The sequence below is a fragment of the Equus quagga genome, chromosome 3 (assembly GCF_021613505.1).
Source record: "Equus quagga isolate Etosha38 chromosome 3, UCLA_HA_Equagga_1.0, whole genome shotgun sequence".
NCBI lineage: Eukaryota > Metazoa > Chordata > Mammalia > Perissodactyla > Equidae > Equus > Equus quagga.
In genome coordinates this window covers 79,971,608-79,994,665 of record NC_060269.1, presented here as the reverse complement: position 1 = coordinate 79,994,665, position 23,058 = coordinate 79,971,608, and the positions used below count along the sequence as shown (strand labels likewise).

Genomic DNA, 23,058 nt, shown 5'->3' with positions numbered 1-23,058 from the left:
ATAATTGTAAATGGTTTTCAATGTTTCTTGATATACATTCTAATCTTAGTTTATGGGAAGTTTTTCCTATCGAAACACTTAAAGGAGATGACTGTTGGAAAAATTGAAGGACATTATTTTCATAGTAACTCACATATATGTAGTGCTTCAGTCTGCATATGTGCTTTGTTAAGGGCTTGGTGCAACAGAGTAAAAAAGTGCTTAGGAACTTGGTTTTTAAAAAAATAAGTGATTTAATTTAGTGGGTGATTAGGTTTCTTAGGCACATGGTACAAAACTCAGAAGCTGCAGAGGTAAGCTTCCTCCTGCTCCTGTCTCCCATCCACTCAGATGGCCTCGCCAGAGACAGTTACTGGGACCAGGTTCTTGATATCCTTCCAGAGATTGTGTGTGTGGGTGTGTATACATGTGTACATAGACATATATGTGACACAGAACAGTGCGTATAGCATGTATATCATATATAATATATGTATTTCTTGCTTTATAAATACAAATTAGAGTAGCTATATACAGTGATCTGTATGTTGCTTTCACTTAACAGTGTATGTGGTCTGTCATTCCATATTAATGCAGATAAAGCCGCATCATTCCTCTAAGTGCTGCATATAGTTCTTTTAACAGCAGTGTATGGATATGACATGGTTTGGTTTTTCTAGCCATTTGTTATTTGTATACACTCATGCATGGAGCTGCAGGAACACTTCCTAGAGCACAGAGCTGCACACTACAGAGTTTGTACAGATTTCCACGCCCACCTGCATGTGTGAGTAACTGCTTCGCTGTCTGCTACCAGTGAATGGGTATCAAACTCTTAAAGTTTTGCAAAGCTGGTAAAGAAAACATACTATCTCTTTAATGTTTTACTTTGAATTTTTCTTATTATGAGAGAAAGTTTGGCATCTTCTCATATAGTTAAAAAACACTTATGTTTGATTTTTTAGTAAAATCTTTGTTCACATTGATTATTTTTCATGAATTATTGGTCTTTGTTCTTGTTTAGTTTTTAGGAGCTTGTTATGTATTGTGGAAAAAAATAGCCCTTTGTGATGATTTGGAAATAATAACAATTTGTATTTTGACTTGATTTATGATTTTTTTGACCTTTTTTTGCCATTTACCATGTGCCAAGCACTCTTTTAAACCCTTTAATTTGTCCTCATAAACTTATTTAATCCTCAAAAAGATAAAAATAACCGTGAAGAGTTAAGTAACTTGCCCAAAGTGTCACAGCTACATTGAACTCGAGTCATCTGACCCCAGGGCCCGCCCTCTTAACTCCTATCCTGTGCTGCCTAAGTCTCTTCTTCCTAGTGACCAAAAGTGTAATGTTTCTGAAGTTTTAAAAAAAATTCTAATTCAGAGTATTTTTTTTCCCTGATATGGGCAACTCCTTATTAGCAGGTATACCTTTTAATTACATATATATTTTCCCAATAGAACTACAGGGCTGATTTACTACTCAGTTCAAAGTAAACCTGACAATTATTTGTTCTTGTGGTTAGAGAAGCGTTTTTAACTCAAATTTTTGTATTTGATGCAAGAAATATTAGGCATGGAAGAAACTGATATCTGAAAGGTGATGTTCATAAATAGTATATTTTGATTTATCTTTTTCTGTCTGAAAAAATTAGAATACTTACTATGATTGGACTTTTGGTGAGGTGCGAATGTTAGACTAGTAGGAATATTTTCGGCATTGCAGAACCCTAAGGCACGTGACATGTAAATGCGGAGTCATGTTTTTATGGGGTTCCTAACTTCAGAAAGGTGGGCATCAGGCCAGAGGCTGTCTGGTATTCCCCTTAGAGATAAGATAGGTCCCTTAGATCTCTGTTATTCTCTCCTGGGTACCTGTTATTGAGCAAGACCTTTTGCGAATAGTTGGTTTTTTGTCTTAAATATAAAAAACTTCTTTAAAAAAAGATACTGCTGTTTTACGTGCTAGCAATTTTAAGAAGTTTGTTGCCTTAAAAAGTGTAAATTAAGGGCTTATCTACAGTGATGTTTTATGGGTCTACCATAGAAATCAGAAAGTTGTGCAGTGGGTCCCAGAGGAAGAAGACACTTTCACTGGGGAAGGAAAGGAAGGCCGGGAGGGAAAAGGCTTTGAGGATGAGCTGGCAGCTGAGCTAAATCTTGGAAGGAGAAGAGGAAGCAGCCCTGCCCAGATAGGGCATTCCACGCGGGGGAGACGCGCCATCTGTCTGAGGCGCTGCTCAGGGTTCAGTGTGGCCAAAGGGAAGACAAGGCACAGGTAAGAGCTGAAATTGGTTGCCTCTGGCACAGTGCTGTGCAGCAGACATATAATGTGAGCCAAGTATGTAGTTTAAAATTTTTAGTAGCACCTTACAAAAAGTAAAAAATAAACAGGTGAAGTAAATTGTAATAATTTATTTTATCCAAGCAGAAGAATTGGATGGGAGTCAGGATAGCTAGTATTATGTGGGATTTTTTTTTTAATTTGTGAAAGAAAAGACTTAAAAATGCTGTAAGCTGTGAGGAGGGACTCAGAAGAATAAAATAATTCAAAATATAGGAGACAAAGTAGGGAAGTATAGATGGAGAGATTGGTCTTGATTGGCAAAAAGGAGAACTTTTCCTCAAAATAGGAGGAGGCAGTAGAGGAGGGCCGATAAAGGGGAAGATTTGTCTCTCACTGGAGAGTGTGGAAGTCTAGGGAAAATTAAAAATGAACTTTCAAGTGTAACGTTCCAGGAAGAAGAAACTTAAAAAAATCCAGATTGTTTGTAAATGAAGAACTCTGTTATCTGTGTTCAGCTTTCAGCTTTCCCCTTTTATAGTAACAGTTCTTCACACTAAAGAAATGGCCTATGATTCTTTAGGGCTGTAGAATATAGATGGCAAGAAAGGTCATGACAGAAACAAAGGCAGCTTTGTTTAGATTTTGGTGGGATGATTCAGGGCTGATCATGCCCCAGCTTTAAGATAACTCATAAAGGAAGGGATGGACGTACATTGATAGGAATTCTAGATGTCAAGCACATGGGAATAGTGAGGGAGAGGAGTATGTGAGGAGAGAAAGAGGCACTGACTTGAGTAGTGGAAAAGATGAATGGATAATAAAATCTTTGCTCTGTTGCTTTAAGTCATAGTTTTTTCAACTTTTTAACAAAAATATCTATGTGTTACAGAAAATGCATCTCTAACGTTCTTAAACAATGAAAGAGATGTACTGGCTCACAAAATAAAAAAGTTAAAGTGTATCAGGCCTGAGGCAAGGTTTGATCCAGAGGGTCAGAGTGTCATCGGGATCCAGCTCTGTTTTCTGAAATACTCTGGACTCTGCCCTGCCTCACATGTTTGTGCCATCTCCAGGTGGGACGTCCTCATTGCCTCACATCTTCATGCCATATTGTCCAGAGTAAGTGCCTAGAGCATTCATCCCAGAAATTCTAGTGAAAGTGCTGAGACTCACTCTGATTAGACCGTGGGCTTCATCCATGGGGCTGGGCATGGAGTCAGGGGCCCCAGAATCACACACGTCCCCAGTGGAAACTAGGGCTTTTTGGGAAGTGGGAAAACAGATGTTGACGATACAAAGAAGAGTTCCCATAGTACCAGTGGGTAGGGTCAGTGAACACACACCCCAGGGACCTTGGACAAGTAGCCTGAGGCACAGACTTTTTTTTTAATGTCTCTTGTTTTATATTAAATATTAATTATAACTTTATATTATATTCCATAATACACTTAAGTATAAATAAAAAATTGTGTTTAATTCTTTGACTAAAGTGAATGCTCTAAAGCTATTATTTAACCTGTGACTTCAAACATCCTTTGATACCAATAGGTATTTGTAAGTAAGTCTTACATAATTTTTACCTAATAGACTCTTTAATACAAACATTTTGATGTATAAAATAAAGAGAACACTCAAAGATATTTATGAAATATTATATTCTAGAGATATTTTAAGCCATGGTTTTTATAAATTATTGTCCACAATAATTATGCCACAATAATTGTGGCAAGTTATCCACAGTTCACTTCTACTTACAGTGACACATACAGTCTTGGGAAGTAGCTGCTTCTTGAATATTAATAACCAGGGTAAAAATGTCTGAGGATACTTTATTTTTTGACATGCTGTGTACCCTAGGTCATTAAACTTAGTCTGTAAATGTGTTGAGTGGCTGGAATTGTCCTGCACGACAGTTTAAAAACTAGAGTTGAACTCTTAACCCCAGGTTTCCTCTGAGATAATTAAGGGATGAAAACTAAGAGAGAAAAAGAATCTGTCTTCATTAATAAAAATGCCTCACTGAAAGTACTGTTCAGTACATTTTAAATTTAATTATATTTTCATTTTACATGTATACACATACACACACACACTTGTGTCTGTCTGTCTGTTTTTAGGAAATAGGTATCATTTACTCTGATACCCAGATCTCGTATGAGACTTGGATAGTAAAGAAAACTGTTTTCAAGCAGGAATAGGATTATTATATGCCAGGTACTGTTTTAATGTTTAAAATATAATCACATTTAGTATTTATATCAACCCTGAAAAAGTCAAGTTCCAGTCTGAATAAATAACTTGCCCAGAATTATTCACATAACTGGAAAAAAACAGTCAAGCTAGAGAACCCAGGGAGCTGGAATCTGGGGTTCATGGTCTCAACTACACACTGTTTTGACTCATAGTTGCTCTATTAATAAAGAGTAAACCCTTGCCAGGTAAATCTGTGGTAGTTTATTATGAGACAATTTGTGGTGATACTGTTCATCGACTTTTCTGGTTTGAAAATGAACAGTCAGCCCTGTGTGTGAGCTCTGGCATCGAAGCAGGCTGTTTCCCAGAAGCTCACATCTGTGCTGGACCGTTTGAAGTCATGCTTCGCTGGGTCTTTGATGTGTTTCTTCTGTCCAGGTTCCCTTCAGGTGTCTAACTTCAAATGAATGGTAATGGTGCCATTCTTCACGGATAACGTAATAGAAGGGAGTTCTTTTATCCTTGGTATGTTGGTCATAATGTGCTAGGTTTTTAGAGAAGTTTATTTTAACTAATCAGACTATTGAGTTTTAAGGCTTATCTCTTGGTCATTGTTTTATGTGTTTAGTCTATCAATGACAAATTAGATTAGAAACGTTTAAAAAACATTTTGGGGGCTGGCCCCATTGCTCAGTGGTTAAGTTCGCATGCTCCACTTCAGTGGCCCAGGGTTTCACTGGTTTGGATCCTGGGAATGGACTTAGCACCACTCATCAAGCCATGCTGAGGTGGTGTCCCACATAGCAGAGCCAGAAGGACCTACAACTATGTACTGGGGGGCTTTGGGGAGAAGAGGAAAAAAAAAAAAAAGAAGATTGGCAACAGGTGTCAGCTCAGGTGCTAGTCCTAAAAAAAGAAAAGCATTTTTGGAAACACCACCTGCTCTATTTAAAAGAAGTCTGGTGAGTAAATTTTGTTTTTGTTTCAGTAAGCAGCGACTGGGTGGAAGGCCTTAAGAGTTATCCCTCTCTAGCCTCATTGAGATGCAGCTTACCTGGACCTCCTTTATTTTGGAGACTGATCTCATGCTTCTGTCAATTCCATACTGCACTTCCAGTCTTGTTGGAATGGTAGTGAAGGATGAGCTGTGGCTGGAATCCTAAACGAAAAACTTTGAAGAAATAGTAAATACAAACATACTTTCCTATTTTTAATCATCAGTATGATTTGAATAATCATACATTATTTGAAATATTTGAATAATTATTTGAATAATTTAATTGTGGATTGTTTACTTTGTCACTTCTACCATTGTGGCTTGTTTTTTCTTACCTCCTCCTCAAATCCCACCCCAGCCCCCTCTCTTATAGATACAGAAAATGGAGACCAATCTTAAAGAAAATAGATTTGTTGAGAGGATTCAGAATGACTCAGAGGAAGAATTGAATCATGAGGCTTTAGGGTTGGAGCCGGTTGTCTGTTGACCTGTGTCTAGACATCCTTCTAGTGGGTGACTTATCTTTGGTCACCTTCTCTGCTCAAGGTTACAATATCTGGGAGAAACGCAGGTCAGTTCCCCACCCAACCCCTTCTCTGGGCCAGAAAGATGGGATGTACTGTGTAGCGAGCCTTGCTGCAGAAGACTGTGGAGATGGAGTGCCGGCAAGGTCTCTCCCTCTCTGCCATCTTCTTTGCCTCTGTCTCTCTGGAGTCCATGCACACTCCCAGACACAGGCAGGCTAATTCAATGCAGGGTTTTGCTCTAGGGAAGAAAGACATGCTGAAAAAAGAAAGAAGTAATGGCTCTGGATTCCAAATCAACTTCATATTGATCGGTGGATAATTCTCAGTGAGCCATGTTTTTCACTAATCAGGAGTGCAAATTGATAAGATTAATGAATGTGGCTGAGAGGATAACAGGAGGCCAGAACCTAGAAACCATGTATTTCTACCTGTGCTTTTCTTCAGGAAGAATCCAGAGAGGAAGGAGGAGGAAGGATTCGATTAGTAATTGTGCTGGTTCTTCCGGTTTAGCTCCTGTGAGACTTCTCTGCTGTTACAACTAAGAGAGCAAAATAGAATGTTAACACTAAAAGACGAGAAAAAGAAAATCATCACGGAATGCTGATAGTTAGAATTTTATAAAATATTATATCACAGATGATGTACAGAGGATTTAAATACATAATTTAAAGAATTTAAAATAATTGGGTAGAAAGTTATACGAGGAAGTAGTTTTTTCTAGGCTGTTTATATTTATTCAAATTTATTCATCTATTTATTTTTGGTGAGGAACTTTGGCCCAGAGCTAACATCTGTTGCCAAGCTCCCCCTTTTCGTTTGAGGAAGTTTGTCACTGAGCTAACATCCGTGCCAGTCTCCCTCTGTGTTGTATGTGGAACACTGCCACAGCATGGCTTGATGAGTGGTGTGTAGGTCTGCACTTGGGATCCGAACCCATGAACCCCGGGCCACGAAAGCCGAGCATGTGAACTTAACCACTATGCCACCGAGCAATTCAATATCAGAATGTTTTTGGATTTTAAGGCAGTTCAAAATAGGTTGTTAAGTCAGAAACGATGAGACTGACAGTAACCAGGAAATTCTTATTTTTAAGAAAGACTGTTTTCAGAACTTGGGGAGACTGCTCTTTGTTTCACTCACAACCTAAAGTTTCTACCTTGTGTTTATATCCTCTATTTAAATTTTATGAAACCAATTTTTAAAAATTGATTTATTATTTTTTTATTGTCTTTATTGCAGTAAGATTGGGTTATAACATTCTATAACTTTCAGGTGTACATCATAATATCTTTCAAATTCTGTGTATATTGCATCATGTTTAGCACCCAGAGACTAATTACAATCCGTCACCACACATGTGTGCCTAATCATCCCTTTTCCCTTCCTACCTCCCCCCTTCCCCTCTGGTAACCACCAGTCCAATCTCTGTTGCTATGTGTTTGTTTGTTGTTTTTATCTTCTACTTATGAGTGAGATCATATGGTATTTGACTTTCTCTCTCTGACTTATTCCACTTAGCATAATACCCTCAAGGTCCGTCCATGTTGTCACAAATGGCTGAATTTCACCATTTCTTATAGCTGAGTAGTATACCATTGTGTATATATACCACATCTTCTTTATCTATTTTCCCTTGATGGGCACCTAGGTTGCTTCCAAATCTTGGCTATTGTGAATAATGCTGTGATGAACATAGGGGTGCATGTATCTTTATGCATTTCAGATTCTTTGGATATATTTTCAAGTTCTTTGGATAAATACCCAGCAGTGGAATAGCTGGATTGTATGGTAGATCTATTCTTCATTTTCTGAGGATACTCCATACTGCTTTCCATAGTGGCTACACCAGTTTGCACTCCCACCAGCAGTGTACAGGGGTTCCCTTCTCTCCACATCCTCTCCAACACTCGTTGTTTCCTGTCTTGTTAATTATAGCCGTTCTGACTGTAGTGAGGTGATATCTCATTGTAGGTTTGATTTACATTTCCCTGATAGTTAATGATGTCGAACATGTTTTCATGTGCTGTTGGCCATCTGTGTATTTTCTCTGGAGAATTCTCTGTTCAGATCTTTTGCCCATTTTTAAATTGGATTGTTAGTTTTTTTGTTGTTGAGACGTATGATTTCTTTGTATATTTTGAATATTAATCCCTTATCTGATAGATGGTTTGCAAATATCTTCTCCCAGTTGTTAGGTTGTCTTTTCATTTTGTTGTTGGTTTCCTTTGCTGTGCAGAAGCCTTTTAGTTTGATGTAGCCCCATTTGTTTATTTTTTCTTTTGTTTCCCTTGCCTGATCAGACATGGTACTTGAAAATATGTTGCTAAAACCGATGTCAAAGAGCGTACTGCCTATGTTTTCTTTTAGACGTTTCATGGTTTCATGTCTTACATTCTAGTCTTTAATCCATTGTGAGTTGATTTTTGTGCATGGTGTAAGTTAATGGTCTACTTTCATTCCTTTGTATGTAGCTGTCCAGTTTGCCTAACACCATATGCTCTTGGCTCCCTTGTCACATGTTAGCTGTCTGTAGATGTGTGGGTTTTTTTCTGGGCTCTCAGTTCTGTTCCATTGATCTGTGTGTTTCTTTTTGTGCTGGTACCGTACTGTTTTGGTTACTATAGCTTTGTAGAAGATTTTGAAATCAGGGAGTGTGATACCTCCAGCTTTGTTCTTTTTCTTAGGATTCCTTTGGCTATTAGGGGTCTTTTGTTCTTCCATATACATTTTAGAATTCCTTGTTCTATTTCTGTGAATAGAGATTGCATTGCATCCATAGATTGCTTTGGGAAGTATGGACATTTTAACTATATTAATTCTTCCAATCCCAGAGCATGGAATATCTTTCCATTTCTTTGTCTTCTTCAGTTTTTTTCAACACTGTTCTATAGTTTTTGGTGTACAGATCTTTCACGTCTTTGGTTAAATTTATTCCTAGATATTTTATTCTTTTTGTTGTAATTGTAAATGGGATTGTATTCTTAATTTCTGTTTCTGTTACTTTGTTGTTAGTGTATAGAAATGCAACCTATTTTTGTATGTTGATTTTGTATCCTGTGACTTGACTGTATTCATTTATTATTTCTAAAAGGTTTTTAGTGGATTTTTTAGAGTTTTCTGTATATGAAATCATGTCATCTGCAAAGACTGACATTTTCACTTCTTCTTTTCCAATTTGGATCCCTTTTATTTCTTTTTCTTGCCTGATCGCTCTGGCTAGGACTTCCAATACTAGGTTAAATAAGAGTGGCAACAGTGGGCATCCTTGTCTGGTTCCTGTTCTTAGAGGGGATAGCTTTCAGTTTTTCTCCATTGAGAATGATCTTAGCTGTGGGTTTGTCATATATGGCCTTTATTATGTTGAGGTATTTTCCTTCTATACCGATTTTATTTAGAGTTCTTATCATAAATGGATGCTGTGTCTTGTCAAATGCTTTCTCTGCATCTGTTGAGATAATAATGTGATTTTTATTCTTCATTTTGTTATTGTGGTGTATCACATTGATTGATTTGTGGATGTTACACCATCCCAGCATACCTGGAATAAAACCCACTTGATCATGATGTGTCATCTTTTTAATGTATTGTTGTATTTGATTTGCTAGTATTTTGTTGAGGATTTTTGCATTGATGTTCATCAGTGATACTGGCCTGTAATTTTCTTTTTTTGCGTTGCCCTTGTCTGGTTTTGGTGTCAGGATAATGTTGGCTTCGTAGAATGAGTTAGGAAGCTGTCTCTCCTCTTGAATCTTTTGGAAGAGTTTGAGAAATATAGGTGTTACGTATTCTTTGAATGTTTGGTAGAATTCACCAGGGAAGCCATCTGGTCCTGGACTTTTATTTTTTGAGAGATTTTTGATTACTGTTTCTATCTCCTTACTGATGATTTGTCTATTCAAATTCTCTACTTCTTTTCATCCAGTTTTGGAAGGTTGTATGATTCTAAGAATTTGTTCATGTCTTCTAGATTATCCAATTTGTTGGCATATAACTTTTCATAGTATTCTGTTATAATCCTTTGTATTTCTGAGGTGTCTGTTGTAATTTCTCCTTTTTCATTTCTGATTTTATTTATTTGAGCCTTCTCTCTTTTTTTCTTGGTGACTCTAGCTAAAGGTTTGTCAATTTTGTTTATCTTTTCAAAGAACCAGCTCTTGGTTTCAGTGATTTTTCTGTTGTTTTTTTAGTCTCTCTTTCTACTCTGATTTTTATTATTTCCTTCCTTCTTTTGATTTGGGGCTTTGTTCTTCTTTTTCCAGTTCCTTTAGGTGCACTGTTAGATTGTTTGTTTGAGATTTTTCTTGTTTGTTGAGGTAGGCCTGAATTGCTATAAACTTCCCTCTTAGAACCACTTTTGCTGTATCCCATAGATTTTGGCATGTCATATTTTCATTTTCATTTGTGCCCAGGTATTTTTTGATTTCTCTGTTGATTTCTTCATTGACCCAGTTGTTGTTCAGTAACATTTTGTTTAATCTCCACATTTTTGTGGCTTTTCTGGTTTTCTTCCTGTAGTTGATTTCTAATTTCATACCTTTGTGATCAGAAAAGATGCTTAGTATTAGTTTGATCTTCTTAAATTTATTGAGACTTGTTTTGTGGTGTAATACATGATCGTTTCTGGAGAATGTTCCATGTGTGTTTGAAAAGAATGTGTATTCTGCAGTGTTTGGATATAATGTTCTCTATATATCTTCTAAGTCCATCTGGTCTAATGTGTCGTTTAAGGCCATTGTTTCTTGATTGGTCTTCTGTTTGGATGATCTATCCATTGGTGTAAGTGGAGTGTTAAATTCCCCTACTATTATTGTGTTACTGTCTGTTTCTCCTTTTATGTCTGTGAATAATTGCTGTATATATTTAGGTGCTCCTATGTTGGGTCCATAGCTATTTACAAGTGTTATATTCTCTTGTTAGATTGTTCCCTTTATCATTATGTAGTGCCCTTCTTTGTCTCTTGTTACAGTTTTTGTTTTAAAGTCTACTTTTTCTGATATAAGTATTGCTACCCCCACTTTCTTTTCTTTGCCATTTGCATGGAGTATCTTTTCCTATACTTTCAGTTTGTGAGTGTCTTTAGGTCTGAAGTGTGTCTCTTGTATGCAGCGTATATATGGGTCTTGTTTTTTTATTCCAGTTGGCTCTCCATGCCTTTTGATTGGAGCATTTAGTCCATTGACATTTAAAGTAGCTATTGATAAACATGTATTTGTTGCCATTTTGTTGCTTTTTTTCCCTGGGTGTTACAAAACCAATTTTTATTTACGATATTCTCTAAGTATAAGCAAAAATATTGGGCTCTAGTGCATTTACCTGTAATCTTTAAGAAGAAATACTAAATGAGGGAGTGTTATTATTTTGACTTAATAGAGGATCAAGATATAGGGAAGGAATTTAGAGGAATTCATTTCCCCCCAAGAATGTGTATTTAATCTTTGTTACCTTATCAAGTATATCAAAAGATGTCTTGCAAATTGCAATAGACATAAGCATAAAAATATCCAGTTTAATATAGTTGAAGTATTGGTAAATAAGTGCAGTTCTAGCCTGTCATTATCTTTGGATTCAGTTAGGACTTCGAAGAAAAGTAAAGCTAAATTTCAGTTAAGCTTTTTATTGAGTTTATGAAATCCATTTTAGGAGGGGAATTAAAATTCATAGAATTTCTATATAACAGTTCTCTATAATAATCCCCCAAAGTATTCAACAGGGCCATTTTTCAGTAACAGAAGTATCAAAAAGGAGAAAAAAGTTATTTTAAAGAATTGAATACTGCAGGGATTGTCATATATTAGTAGTGAGGTACAGTTTATTTTATGTTGGGAATATGATCCTGGCAGAGTGGAGCACAAGTGCAGATACCCCAAGGCAACAGTGTGACTGACATCCTTCAATGGTAGCAGGGAGGCCAGCCTGCCCGTAGGGAGTGATCCAGCGGGGCGTACAAGGGGACGTTCAGAGGGATAACAGGCAGCTAGATCATGTTCAGACTTGTAGGCAGTCTTAAGGACTTTGCTTGTATTTTTAGTGATGCAGAAAATCATTGGAATGTTTTAATCAAATGAGTAATATGAGTTGTCATTGGTTTTTAAAAGATGGTTCTGGCTGCTGCCTGGAGAGTAATGTTAGGAGAGCAGATGGGAATCGAGAGACCTGCTGGAGTCTCCTATACCAGTCTGTGTGAGCCAGGTTGGCATGAGTGAAGCTGATGAGAAAAAGTAAAATTCAGGAAGCATTTTAAAGGAAGAACTGGAAGAATTTGAATTGGATGTGGGAGATAAATGATAGGGAGGCATCAAGAACAAGTACAAGGATTCTTCTAGATCAAAGGATGAGGTTCCCATTTATGGGGCCAACGGAGACTGAGAGGCGAAGGACTGGGTGAAGTCAGGAGTTCATTTTTAGACATGTTGAAATGTCAATTGAAATGGATATGTGAGGCTAGACTTGAGGGAGGAGAGTGGCTGAAGATAGAAATTTGAGTTTCATTAGCCTATAGGATTTACCTAAAGCCACTAGACTGGATGGGACCATTTAGAGAATGGGTGTAGATAGAAAAGAAATGTGAAGACTGATCCTAGCGCATTCTGAGGTTTGTAAGTTGAAGAGATGAGGAAGAACCAGCAAAGGAGGACGAAAAGGAGTGAGGGGAAGGGCAGTCAGGAGACTGTGACTCCAGGCAGCCATGTGATGAACGTATTGTGAGGGAGTGGAATTGATAACCTTAGTTAAATCCTGTTTAAAGTACAGCAACATGCAGGGTCAGCGGGTGACCTTGAGAAAGCAGGCTGTAGGGTTGAGAGAAAGCCTGTTCGGGTTGGTTTCAAGAGAGGGAAAGAGTGGAGGAAGGAATTGCCAGGCAGCAAGTGTCAACAATTCTCTTGAGGAAAAAAGGAACTGAGAAATGAGTGGTATTTGGAGTAGGAAATGAGGACAAGAGAAGTTTTTGTTTTCTGAAAAATAAAAGTAAATCCAGCATGGTAATGATCCAGTAGAGAAATACAAGAGAGAGGGGGGAACTGTTTTACTGCTGTCCTTGAGATACCAGAGGAGATGGGATCTAGTGCAAAAAAGAGGGGACTGTGGGAGAGGTGGTCTTGGATAAGCACGCAGACTGTTTGTTCTCCCTAGGAGGAAAGGTGGAACGTGTGGTCACAGATGCAGGTTGGTAATTAGGTGTGGTGGCCATGATAAAGTAAGAGGGTTTTTCTGGTGTGTGTTTTATTTATTTAGTTAGCTAGTTTTTGTTTTTTAGTTTCTGTGGGCTGTCCTAGACAGAATATTTAAGGGTGTGGGAACGAGAAGGAAGGGGGGGCTGGGGAAAGAAGGCAGTCCTGGAAACAAAGTGAAAGGCCAGTGGTCAATGGATTATTGTAACAGCTCTTGCCTGTCCTAAGATATGTTGTATTCTCTCTCCATTTGTTTCGACCTTTAGTCCAAAGCTACAGTGCATAGAGGGCTTGTCCCCGACTTGCTCTTTCCCTTCCTCCTGGTTCTTGCTGATAGCTTTCCTTTGGTCTGCACTGCACCGTGAGCAGAAGGGTTCTGTGTGCAGCAGACTTTGACTAAAGAGTTGAGACGAGGGAGATTACCACATAACCCTTCTTGCCTTTATTTTTAAAATCCTTCATGCTTCAGAGCAGTTGATCTTCCTCTTCTGTGCCATGGATCTCTTTGGCAGACGAGGGAAGCCTGTGGGTCCCCTCCTCAAGATAATTTTTAAATGAATAAAAACTCAAAGTATTACAAAGGAAACCAATTAATGAGATTGTTTTTAAAAATCTAAAAGGCAAATGTGATATAATAATATGTGAGTCTTTATTGTGCGTTAAACAAGTTCTAGTGGTAGGTCGCATGACTGCCTTAATTTGAAAGTACTTAATAAATAAACAATGTTCCGAGATATCTGTAAGAGCTAAGATATGATATGAAATGTTTGTGATTGCCGATGGTGACAAGGTCATTGGTATTGGTACTGTGATTTGTTGCCTACTTTCATAATTAAAGGAAATACTAAATTTCAGTTAAACGTTCCTAAAAAGAGAGATGAAATCTTTTCCCCCATTATGCATTCTGTGTCTGAACCTTTCTGAGGGTCTGTGAACCTCAGGTCATCACTCTTGCCTCAGAGGAAATAGTGCACCTCTTCTGTCAGAGGCTGATCCCGCTGCCTGTGGTCTGGCCTTCTACCCCTGTTTTCTCTGAGACCTGTTCCGTACAGAGAGCCCAGGTTGCTTTTATATCTTGAATCTCTTTTTCTATCTGGATTTTTTTCCCTTTCCTGCTTGGAATATGTACTTGCATTTCTTCTATCTTCCATTTCCCATTAGGGCAGTGAGTAGCCTTACTTGCCTGGATGTGGCCCGCACAGTGACTGGCATGTACTCTTTAAATGTGTATTGTAGAAGGTGCTCATTAAATGTTTATTAAATAAATAAATAGATGCTTCTATTTCCAATGGCAATTCACAGACTTTTGTGTAAATTAGCAAATATTACAACTGTCTTCTTGCTGGTGAAGGGAAGATTCTCATAGGATTAATGAGCATTAATCAAGCCCCATTGGTAAACTCAGTAGATTATGTAAATTCATCAGTCAGTCCATGAAAGTCAACATCCTCACAAAGGGATATGCCAGACTTCCAAATTTAAGTAATGTTGATAAGAAAAGTTGAGATTAACTCTTTGTCAAACCAGTTCATTGGTTTCCATGAAAGCTGGAGAAAGAAGGTAATGTTGAATGATTTATAACTTGCTGGGCTTTAGAATTCAGAAATACGGTTAACCCAAATTTCTTTAAGTTGCATGTGTAGAAATATAGTTCTGATTTAAATTTTGCGGTAGATTCATGTAGACACGAGTTATCTTAGATTAAAAGCTTAGAATTCAATGGCAGTAGAATTTAGTTTTGGAGAAGTATTCACTATTAGTATTAGAAAATGCTTTTTGTCCTTGATATGAAGTTACTTTTGTTCTATCCGTTCCCTGAATTAATTTAGTTTTCTTGTAGTTCAGTAACTGATATTCTCTGAACACATACTTCTGATTTATATAGCTATTAATTATATTTTATCTGTAATATTGGTTCTATTGTGATTTTATATTCCTTCCTTCTTGGTTACTTGAACTTTTGTGTATATGTGTTTATACCAACACACATGAGTCAACTGAGGTAACTGCAAAGCTGTTAGTTCAGTGCTCGCCACATAGTAAGGACCAGACAATGGCATAAGGAACCACAACATGCAGACACACATTTATTCTCTCCACCTAGATTACGAACTTGTGTGGAAACTCTGTGAACGTGGGACCTTGTTTGTTTTGTACATCTCCGTCTCCCAGATGCACTTGCCACAGTGTCTGGCCGGTAGTAGGTTATCAATAAATATTTGTTGCATGAATGTAAGCAAGCCCCTAAGGAGCAGTGATCATATAGGGTGGGAATAGAGATGAAGAAAGTAGAGATTTTCTGGTAAATCGTGCTAAACGTGAACACATTTCCCCTTCTTACCTATTTGTACTCAGGGCAATTAGTATTTCTTACAAATATGTAATGAGTATGGTTAGTGCAGGTGGGTGAGGTGTGGGGAGGTACAGTACTCAGCCAGCACACACTGGCTTGGCTGTCTTGGTCCTTTATGGCCAGCCTCCATTCTTATTGGATATATGTAGGCCATATCAGTTGGACAGCGTTTTGAGTATCATCTGTGGGCTTAAGTGAATATTTGGAAGAAAAGTTATTTGAGTAAGCTGTATAGATAGAAAAAAATATATACACACACACACATATGGACGTTACTATGTGTCTAATTTTAAGCAATGGTAGAAATTTTAGCATATATTCAATATAAGCCATCTATATATTAGAGAACCTATAAACTAGTAAGCTATATTTTAATATTGCTAAAAATAAGATATTTTAACACTTAACGTGTTGCGTTTTCTAGTTCCAAATGGTAGTGATGGTAGTGAAAGTACATAATTGGTTTTATTACATATATGTACTTGCCAGTTCAGTAGGGGACTCAAATATTTTATAGGGCCATGAAAATTAATCGGTAGCATTTTCTTCTTATAATGACGAGCACCCACATTAAAATTATCATATTCCATGTAGCTTATTTTTTTTTTATCATCTTTGTCTTAATTCTCCTCCTTAAAAAAAGGCAGAGCAACTACTAGACTATATATAATTTTATACTTGCCAATTGACCTTCCCTCGGGGGCTGCTGTAGTTTTTATAAATAGCTTGCTGACTTCGAAGAAACAGAGTTCTGTTCTTAGGAACTCATCTGGAAAGGGCATTGCTTTGGGGATATGGAGACCATGTGTGGAATTTCAGCTACAGGAAAAATTCTGGGATTTAGGCAAAGAAATATTGGGTAGTTTAAAATTGAAAGTCCATTTGTGAAAAATTGATTTGCTCTTAATGCCATATTTTTTTTTTAGAAACTAATATATTCTGGACTCATGGTCTCCAGTCTGGGGTTTTCAGACTCCCAGGGACCTACAAACACAGATTGGTACCACTGGTCATATGCACTGATTTGCAGTAGTATATTCTTGATTTATTAAACATGAGCAAATGTTATTTATTACTTAAAAAGGGCAATTTGTTTAGTTTACTCAATTTTTCATAACATGGAGTTAATGGAGTAAAAATAATAAAAAATTCCCTTGGGAAAGACTCGTGCCACTTTGCAGCCTGACCTGTACAGCTGCCGTACATGTGAGATTGTGACCTCTAGAGATTTTTATTGATTGAATTAACATATTCAAAAAGCTGAGAATACAAACTTTTTAACTGAATTTTAGTTTTTTTAAAACGAGATAATTGACACATTTCAGGTGTACAATAAAATGATTCGACACTTGGATGTATCGCGATCACCACAGTGTCTAGTTAATATCCATCACCACATATAGTTACAGTTGTTTTCTTGGATGAGAGGTTTTAAGATTTACCCTCTTAGCAACTTTCAAATATACAATACAGTATTATTAACTGTAGTCACCATGCTGTACATTATATCCCAGGACTTAATTTATTTTGAAACTGGAAGTTTGTACCTTTTGACCAGCTTCACCCATTTCTGATTGTGAATGTCAAAGTTTAATGAACTACTTTTTATCCTGCATTAAAATTTTTGATGAAAGATGCAAGTGGTTTTATGATATTTCTGTAATGAGAATACATATGGAGGTTGGTGTATCTTGTATTATCCTTAAAGCAATGGATGTGTGATACTGAGTTCATTTTTCTTAAAGTAACTTTCGTTGTACTTGGATTAAGAGATATCCAAAATAAGCTTTGCTACTTTCAGGGCCACTGGGTTTTTTTGTGTGTTTCTTTTTGCTTTTCTTTTTCCTTGAGGAGGGGGGAGGTGGTCCTGGTTAGGCTATCAGCAGTAGCCGCCATCAAGCTGCACACTCTCTGAACGTGTATCACAGTGTAACCCCCAGTGTCTCCAATCGTTGTAAAAGCACTATACCTGTTACTGAAGACTGAGTTTGTATGAATTCATTTTGCAACATTAAAAAAATTTAAAACCAACATTAGATGCCTAGTTATAGAATTGCCCCAGTTGACAGTCCAATTTAATTTTTAAGACAGCTTTGCTCATCACATTCTTAAATGACTTAAATATGCTGATAAGAAATTTCTCAGTATTCTGGTGATTCAAAGTCCTTTTCTTCAGGGTGGTGTTTTAAATACCCAGCCTAAATTCTTACTGCAAGTTAAACTTACTCTTATTCAGCCTGTAGTTGAAGGAAGAGTGCTGTTTGAGTTATTTGCATTTCCTCTGGGCTCACTTCATGTTTGAGGACTACTGTGAAACTCTGTATTCTTGCTAGCTGTCTATTTCTTCAAACCCCATGCTGCCTCATCTGTTTTATAACAGTTCTCTAGTGTCCTGAAATGATAAAAAGTTGATATGATACCCCACCGTAATCCTATTGTAATATAAAGGAGAAATTAAATGAACATTTATTTTTTATAAAAAATTTTAGGGGCCGGCCTGGTGGCTCAGCAGTTAATTTTGCACGTTCAGCTTTGGTGGCCTGGGGTTCGCCGGTTTGGATTCCGGGTGCAGACATGGCACCGCTTGGCAAGCCATGCTGTGGTAGGCGTCCCACATATAAAGTAGAGGAAGATGGGCACGGATGTTAGTTCAGGGCTAATCTTCCAAAAAAAAGATAAAAAAAATTTTAACAAATACATTTTCAAAAACAACATGAATTTCAATATGGAAAAGCTTGGGCGTGACGTATCAGGAATAATGAAGTAGTTAGTTTCCTGTATGTGTGTGTAGCATCACTGTGAAGACCACAGCTACAGGTGCAGGCTAAAAAAATTTGTATCAGCAACTTAAAAGCAACACGCAGTTTTGAGATGGAGGGTGCAACTTTTTGATATGGTGAATCGATTTTGACGAGGCTCTGAACAAAACAAATCCTTTGACTCACGTAGTTGTTTTTCTTGAAAAATTCAATGTGTATTAAAAATTTTCCATAAGTACTATGTGTTTATGTAAAATAGGGTGAGGTTCTAGACTCAGATAATTATAAACATATTTTTCACCCTCATGACTCTCTAGCCATTCATTCAGAAGTCGTGAGGGACCCGAGAAAATTCTGTTTGAAACTCTCCTTTGTATTACAGCAAACAGCAAGCCTCTCCTCGGCCCATGAAAAGCAGATAATACGCCCTAGTCATTGTGCAAGCCCAGAACGCGAGAACTTATTTTAAAAGAAAAAAAGGCCTGGCCTAGGTGATTCTCCTGAGAACTTTTGCTCTAGGCTAAGCTTTTAAGCTTAGGCCCTACTTTCTAAAGCATCAGTTTCTTTTTCCTCTTCTTTAATCTATCTGCTTTTTCTATCTTATACTTCAATATAATCAGTAAAGACAAGGGATTCACATTTATCTCAGAATATACTTAGTATACATTGAATGGTGTGATCTCTAATAATCTATATGTAAAATAAAGTTTTAAGCAAATTAACAGTTGCTACTACACCATTGTGGGTGATTACCAAAGAGATCCTTTCATCTTTTTTGAGTGGAATTCCACTTCATGTAAAGATTGTTTTATTTTAAAATGTGTGGGGGATTGATAATAACACCAAACATTTATAGAGCACTTATCTAAGAGTTATGATGTTGCTTACCTTATCTCTTATTTTTAAGTCTGCTAACCATCTGATGAAACAGATATTATTAATATCTTCATTTTACAAAAAAGAAATCAGAGCCATAGAGGGGTTAATTACCTTGCTCAAGGTCATGCAACTATTAAGTAGAAGAGCGAGATTTAAACTCGGGTTTCTCTGACTCTACAGCAATTGCTCTTAAATTGCAGTGGTGTTTGGGTGAGTCTTTTCAAAGGTAGATCATCACTGTTAAAACATGTCTAGCACAAACCTATAGAGAAACTTTCCCTATTTGTTTTCTAATAACCTGTTTTTCTGTACCTCCTCTTATTTTCCCTTCTTTTGAGTCAAGTAGATATATGGGATATAAAAGTAAATTATACAGAGAAATTCTACTTGGTGTTAGTTAAGTGTCAAAATGGCAATGAGAAATTGATGAGGGCTAAGTACTTCAATCTTGCCAACATCATGATGCTCATCAGTGATAAGCAAGTGAGTCTAGTCTGCCTGTGTGGTCTGGAATAGAAAGAGGATAGAAACTATGAAAACGCTGCCACGTACTTAACAAAAACTGTATGAATAACAAAACCCCAAAGGCAGAGGATAATACTTATTTTTCGTTAACCACCTTCAACTTCAGCTGATGGGAAAGCCTGCTTTTCGTCTTTCTGGTGCTAGTTACCAGCCAAGAAGCGGGGTTTGCATTGCTGCCACTGGTGGCGTCTGTGACTCCTAGATAAGCAGTGCTTTCTAATCTCCTGTGGGTTCTTTCCAGCATTAATAAATGTGTTTAAAATAAATGAAGTTATAGGAATGGATCAAATGAGTGCTTCATGTGCTTGACAGTGAAATGATCAGATTTTAACTTACATTTAAAATTGACAGAGGCTTCCCATTAAAAATAGCATTTGGTTGCAGTTGCTGACACAGCCTCTTCCAATTTTCTGGTAAAAGATCAATGAAGACCCAGAAAACAAACAAGCCAATAGAAAAGACTGACTCATTTGCTAGGAATTTTGGTGCCACTTCCTCCACCTACAAGGAGCTGGGGCCTGGGAAGAACAGGCTTGTCTCATGAAGCAGCCCAGCCAGTTTCAAGTGGGAAGTGTAATTTGCTGCTTGTGTAACCTCTGCTGCTTGCTCGGATGCCCATTATGAAAAATGAGGCAGCTCTCCATCTGCTGCAGGAGTGCTCTTTTTCTGAGGAAGCTGTAATGTTACCATCCCTTATGCCTCCATTCTCTTACGTCTTTATGCATCCGTCCTGCAGCCGTGAGAACGTAGAAGGTGGCAAGAATGTGAAGGACTGGGAGAGTTGGAGCCGCCGACTACTGCATCCTGAAAGGAAGAGGTCTCTTCAGGTAGAGGGCCCAGGATGGGAACGGAGAACTGAATGGTAGGCATCTGAGTCTTCAGGTGATCCTTTATCAGACCAGTGATGTTTAAGGAGAAGGCCCCTATGCAGTCCAGAAGACCAGCTATAAATTAATGCCTGACAGTCGCTGAGAGTTGGGTTTATAACTCTTCATATCTGTCTCCATTCCTGCTACAGCAGTGAAGTGGGGTTTCTATACCCATTGAAGAGCCCAGTGAGCCAGGCCAAGCCCTCTGATGGTAGACGTCATCATCATCAGAGGAAGAGGAAGTAGAAAAACTCAGCAACGTGGGGCCTGTTAACAATGCTCCACTTCAGGATAAAGGCCTATGGTCCTGACGATGCAAGAGAAAGGCACATTTTTGGAAATATTTACAATACTAGAAGAACATTTAGAAAACAGCATAACAGAGGGTAGATGATATGGTAGCTATGAAACTGCAGCAGAGAGCTGTAAGGAGAGAACAAGCTCATGTTTTCATAAAGGTGGGGGAAGATTGCAAGGAACACAGATTAGGAGAGTGGGATTTAGGTCTGCAGAGGAGGCAAGAAAGAATAATTAATGTTTTGAAAAACTAAATCAGTGCTGTGAAGAAGAAACTTGAGGAACTTTCTTAGATTTCAGAGAAGGATCAAGAGGTGAAAACAATGAGGTAAGAGATAAACATAGGGAGAGAGAACTGAAAACCCAGTCTAAGAAAGATAAATATAAATGGCTGATAAAAATGTGAAAAAATCCAGCCTTAGGGTTATGCAAAGAAATGTAAATGAAAATAAGAGTTCTCCCTTTGTGCCAGTGAAATTAACAAATATTAACCAAGTGACACACTTTTGACATAAGTTCAGTGAAAAAGTGCTGCTTGAAATGTACAGTCATTTAGATAGGTAACATTTTCTTAAAAAGCTTAGCACTTTATCTAAAGGAATAATGTGTATATAATAAGGTTTATGTATAAGGATAACAGAAATTGGAAAAAATCTAGTAATCTATGAGAGGCTTAAATGTAGTAATAATTTATAGCCTTAAAATCGTGGTTTTGAAAATATTTAATGATGTGGAAATGTGCTTCCCATACACTATAGTTTTAGAGTTTCCCAGCTGGATGCTAATAGATAAACAAGGAAAATATATGAAGTCAGAAATAAATATGGGAAGCTGCTTGCTCCCTAGATTTGCTATGACTTGCTTTCTAAGTCGTTTATTATGATTTGAAAAGTCATGATAAATGTTGCACCTTAGAGGCTCTGAGAAATCCTGTAATAAAGGCATCTGCTAACTTTGCTTAAACTGTTTTATATCATTTTATACCACAGAACACTGTTTTTAGTGGAGCAGATTTTAATATAATATTAACATCTCCCAGACGAATGTTCTTTAAATACCAGTTTGGGGAACAATATATTAAATTAAAAAAATATATTTTATATGAAATAGAGGTAAATATACAAAATAACTTAAAATTATCTCTGAATAGTTGAATTGTTTTGTACTTATATGTAACTCTTAAATTTTCTTCGACAAGAATTTCTTCAATAAGCGTGCAGTCTGGACTGGCTCTGGGCCGAGTGGTTGGGTGCACGCACTCTGCTTCAGCAGCCTGGGGTTTTGCCGGTTTGGACCCTGGGCATGGATGAGGCACTACTCGTCGGGCCATGTTGGAGCGGTGTCCCACATGCCACAACTAGAAGGACCTGCAACTAAAATATACAACTACTTACTGGAGGGATTTGGGAGAAAGAGCAGGCAAAAAAATGAAGTCCTTTTTTTTTAAAAAAAAATACGAAAATATGGCAAATTTATTTAAAAAAAGAAATATGAGGAACTCCAGCTATAAAACTTAATAGTTATTAGACGATATAAAAGGGAACCATCATTCTGATGGAATTCGTGTCATTAATATTTGCCTATTACAGAATTTTGGATTAGGCCTTTATTTTGAAATGTGGAGAGAGAGATTTTGAACAAATCTTTAATGATACAGAGTTAGTTCCTCCTTAACTGTGAATGATGAGTTCCATTAGACCAAAAAATTGAAAGAGTTATTGTGAGTCAAAGTAGAGTGAAAATAGTTATTTTTTGTTTCTTTATTTTGTTTTAATCAAAGAACTGAACACAAACTTTATCTAACCCTAACCATAGGAAAAAAGGGGACGAGAGTTAGTTGCTGTTGGTGATTGAGGGTGTGTGTATGTGTGCGCACACGCACTGTATGTGTGTTTAAGCTTCTTCCTCATTTTCTTCATTTTTAATAGATCAAAGTGAAAGAGACTGTAATCCTATCTCTTCAGAGTCTTTCTCCACCCTTTCCAAATCAACTTAAATTTTTCTAATTATTCACAGATGAGATTAAGTCCAAAAGAACTTTTTTTCCTGTTATTGTTCTATTTCTCTCCTTTTTCTTTCACAAATGACTACTTTTCTTTTTGCAGCTACTTTAATAGATAAGCATGTCAATATAGTTTACTATTTCCATAGTCATATTATTTTATTAATGCAAGAATTTTAGACTAACAGAGGCAAATCTGGAAATGATTTAGATCCTTGCCTT

General features: G+C 37.2%; 1 protein-coding gene across 2 annotated transcripts in view; it reads left to right on the top strand.

Moving 5' to 3' along the window:
* Positions 1-23,058, top strand: part of BMPR1B (bone morphogenetic protein receptor type 1B) — a 321,441-nt gene that overhangs the window by 5,766 nt on the left and 292,617 nt on the right. The window contains exon 1 of one of the 2 annotated variants that reach the window (XM_046657286.1): positions 20,206-20,530. The exons of the other annotated variant lie outside the window; for it this stretch is intronic. The gene's annotated coding sequence lies outside the window, so the exon portion shown is untranslated. Of the gene's footprint in view, positions 1-20,205; positions 20,531-23,058 lie in introns of those variants that run through there. 2 annotated transcript variants of the gene reach the window in all.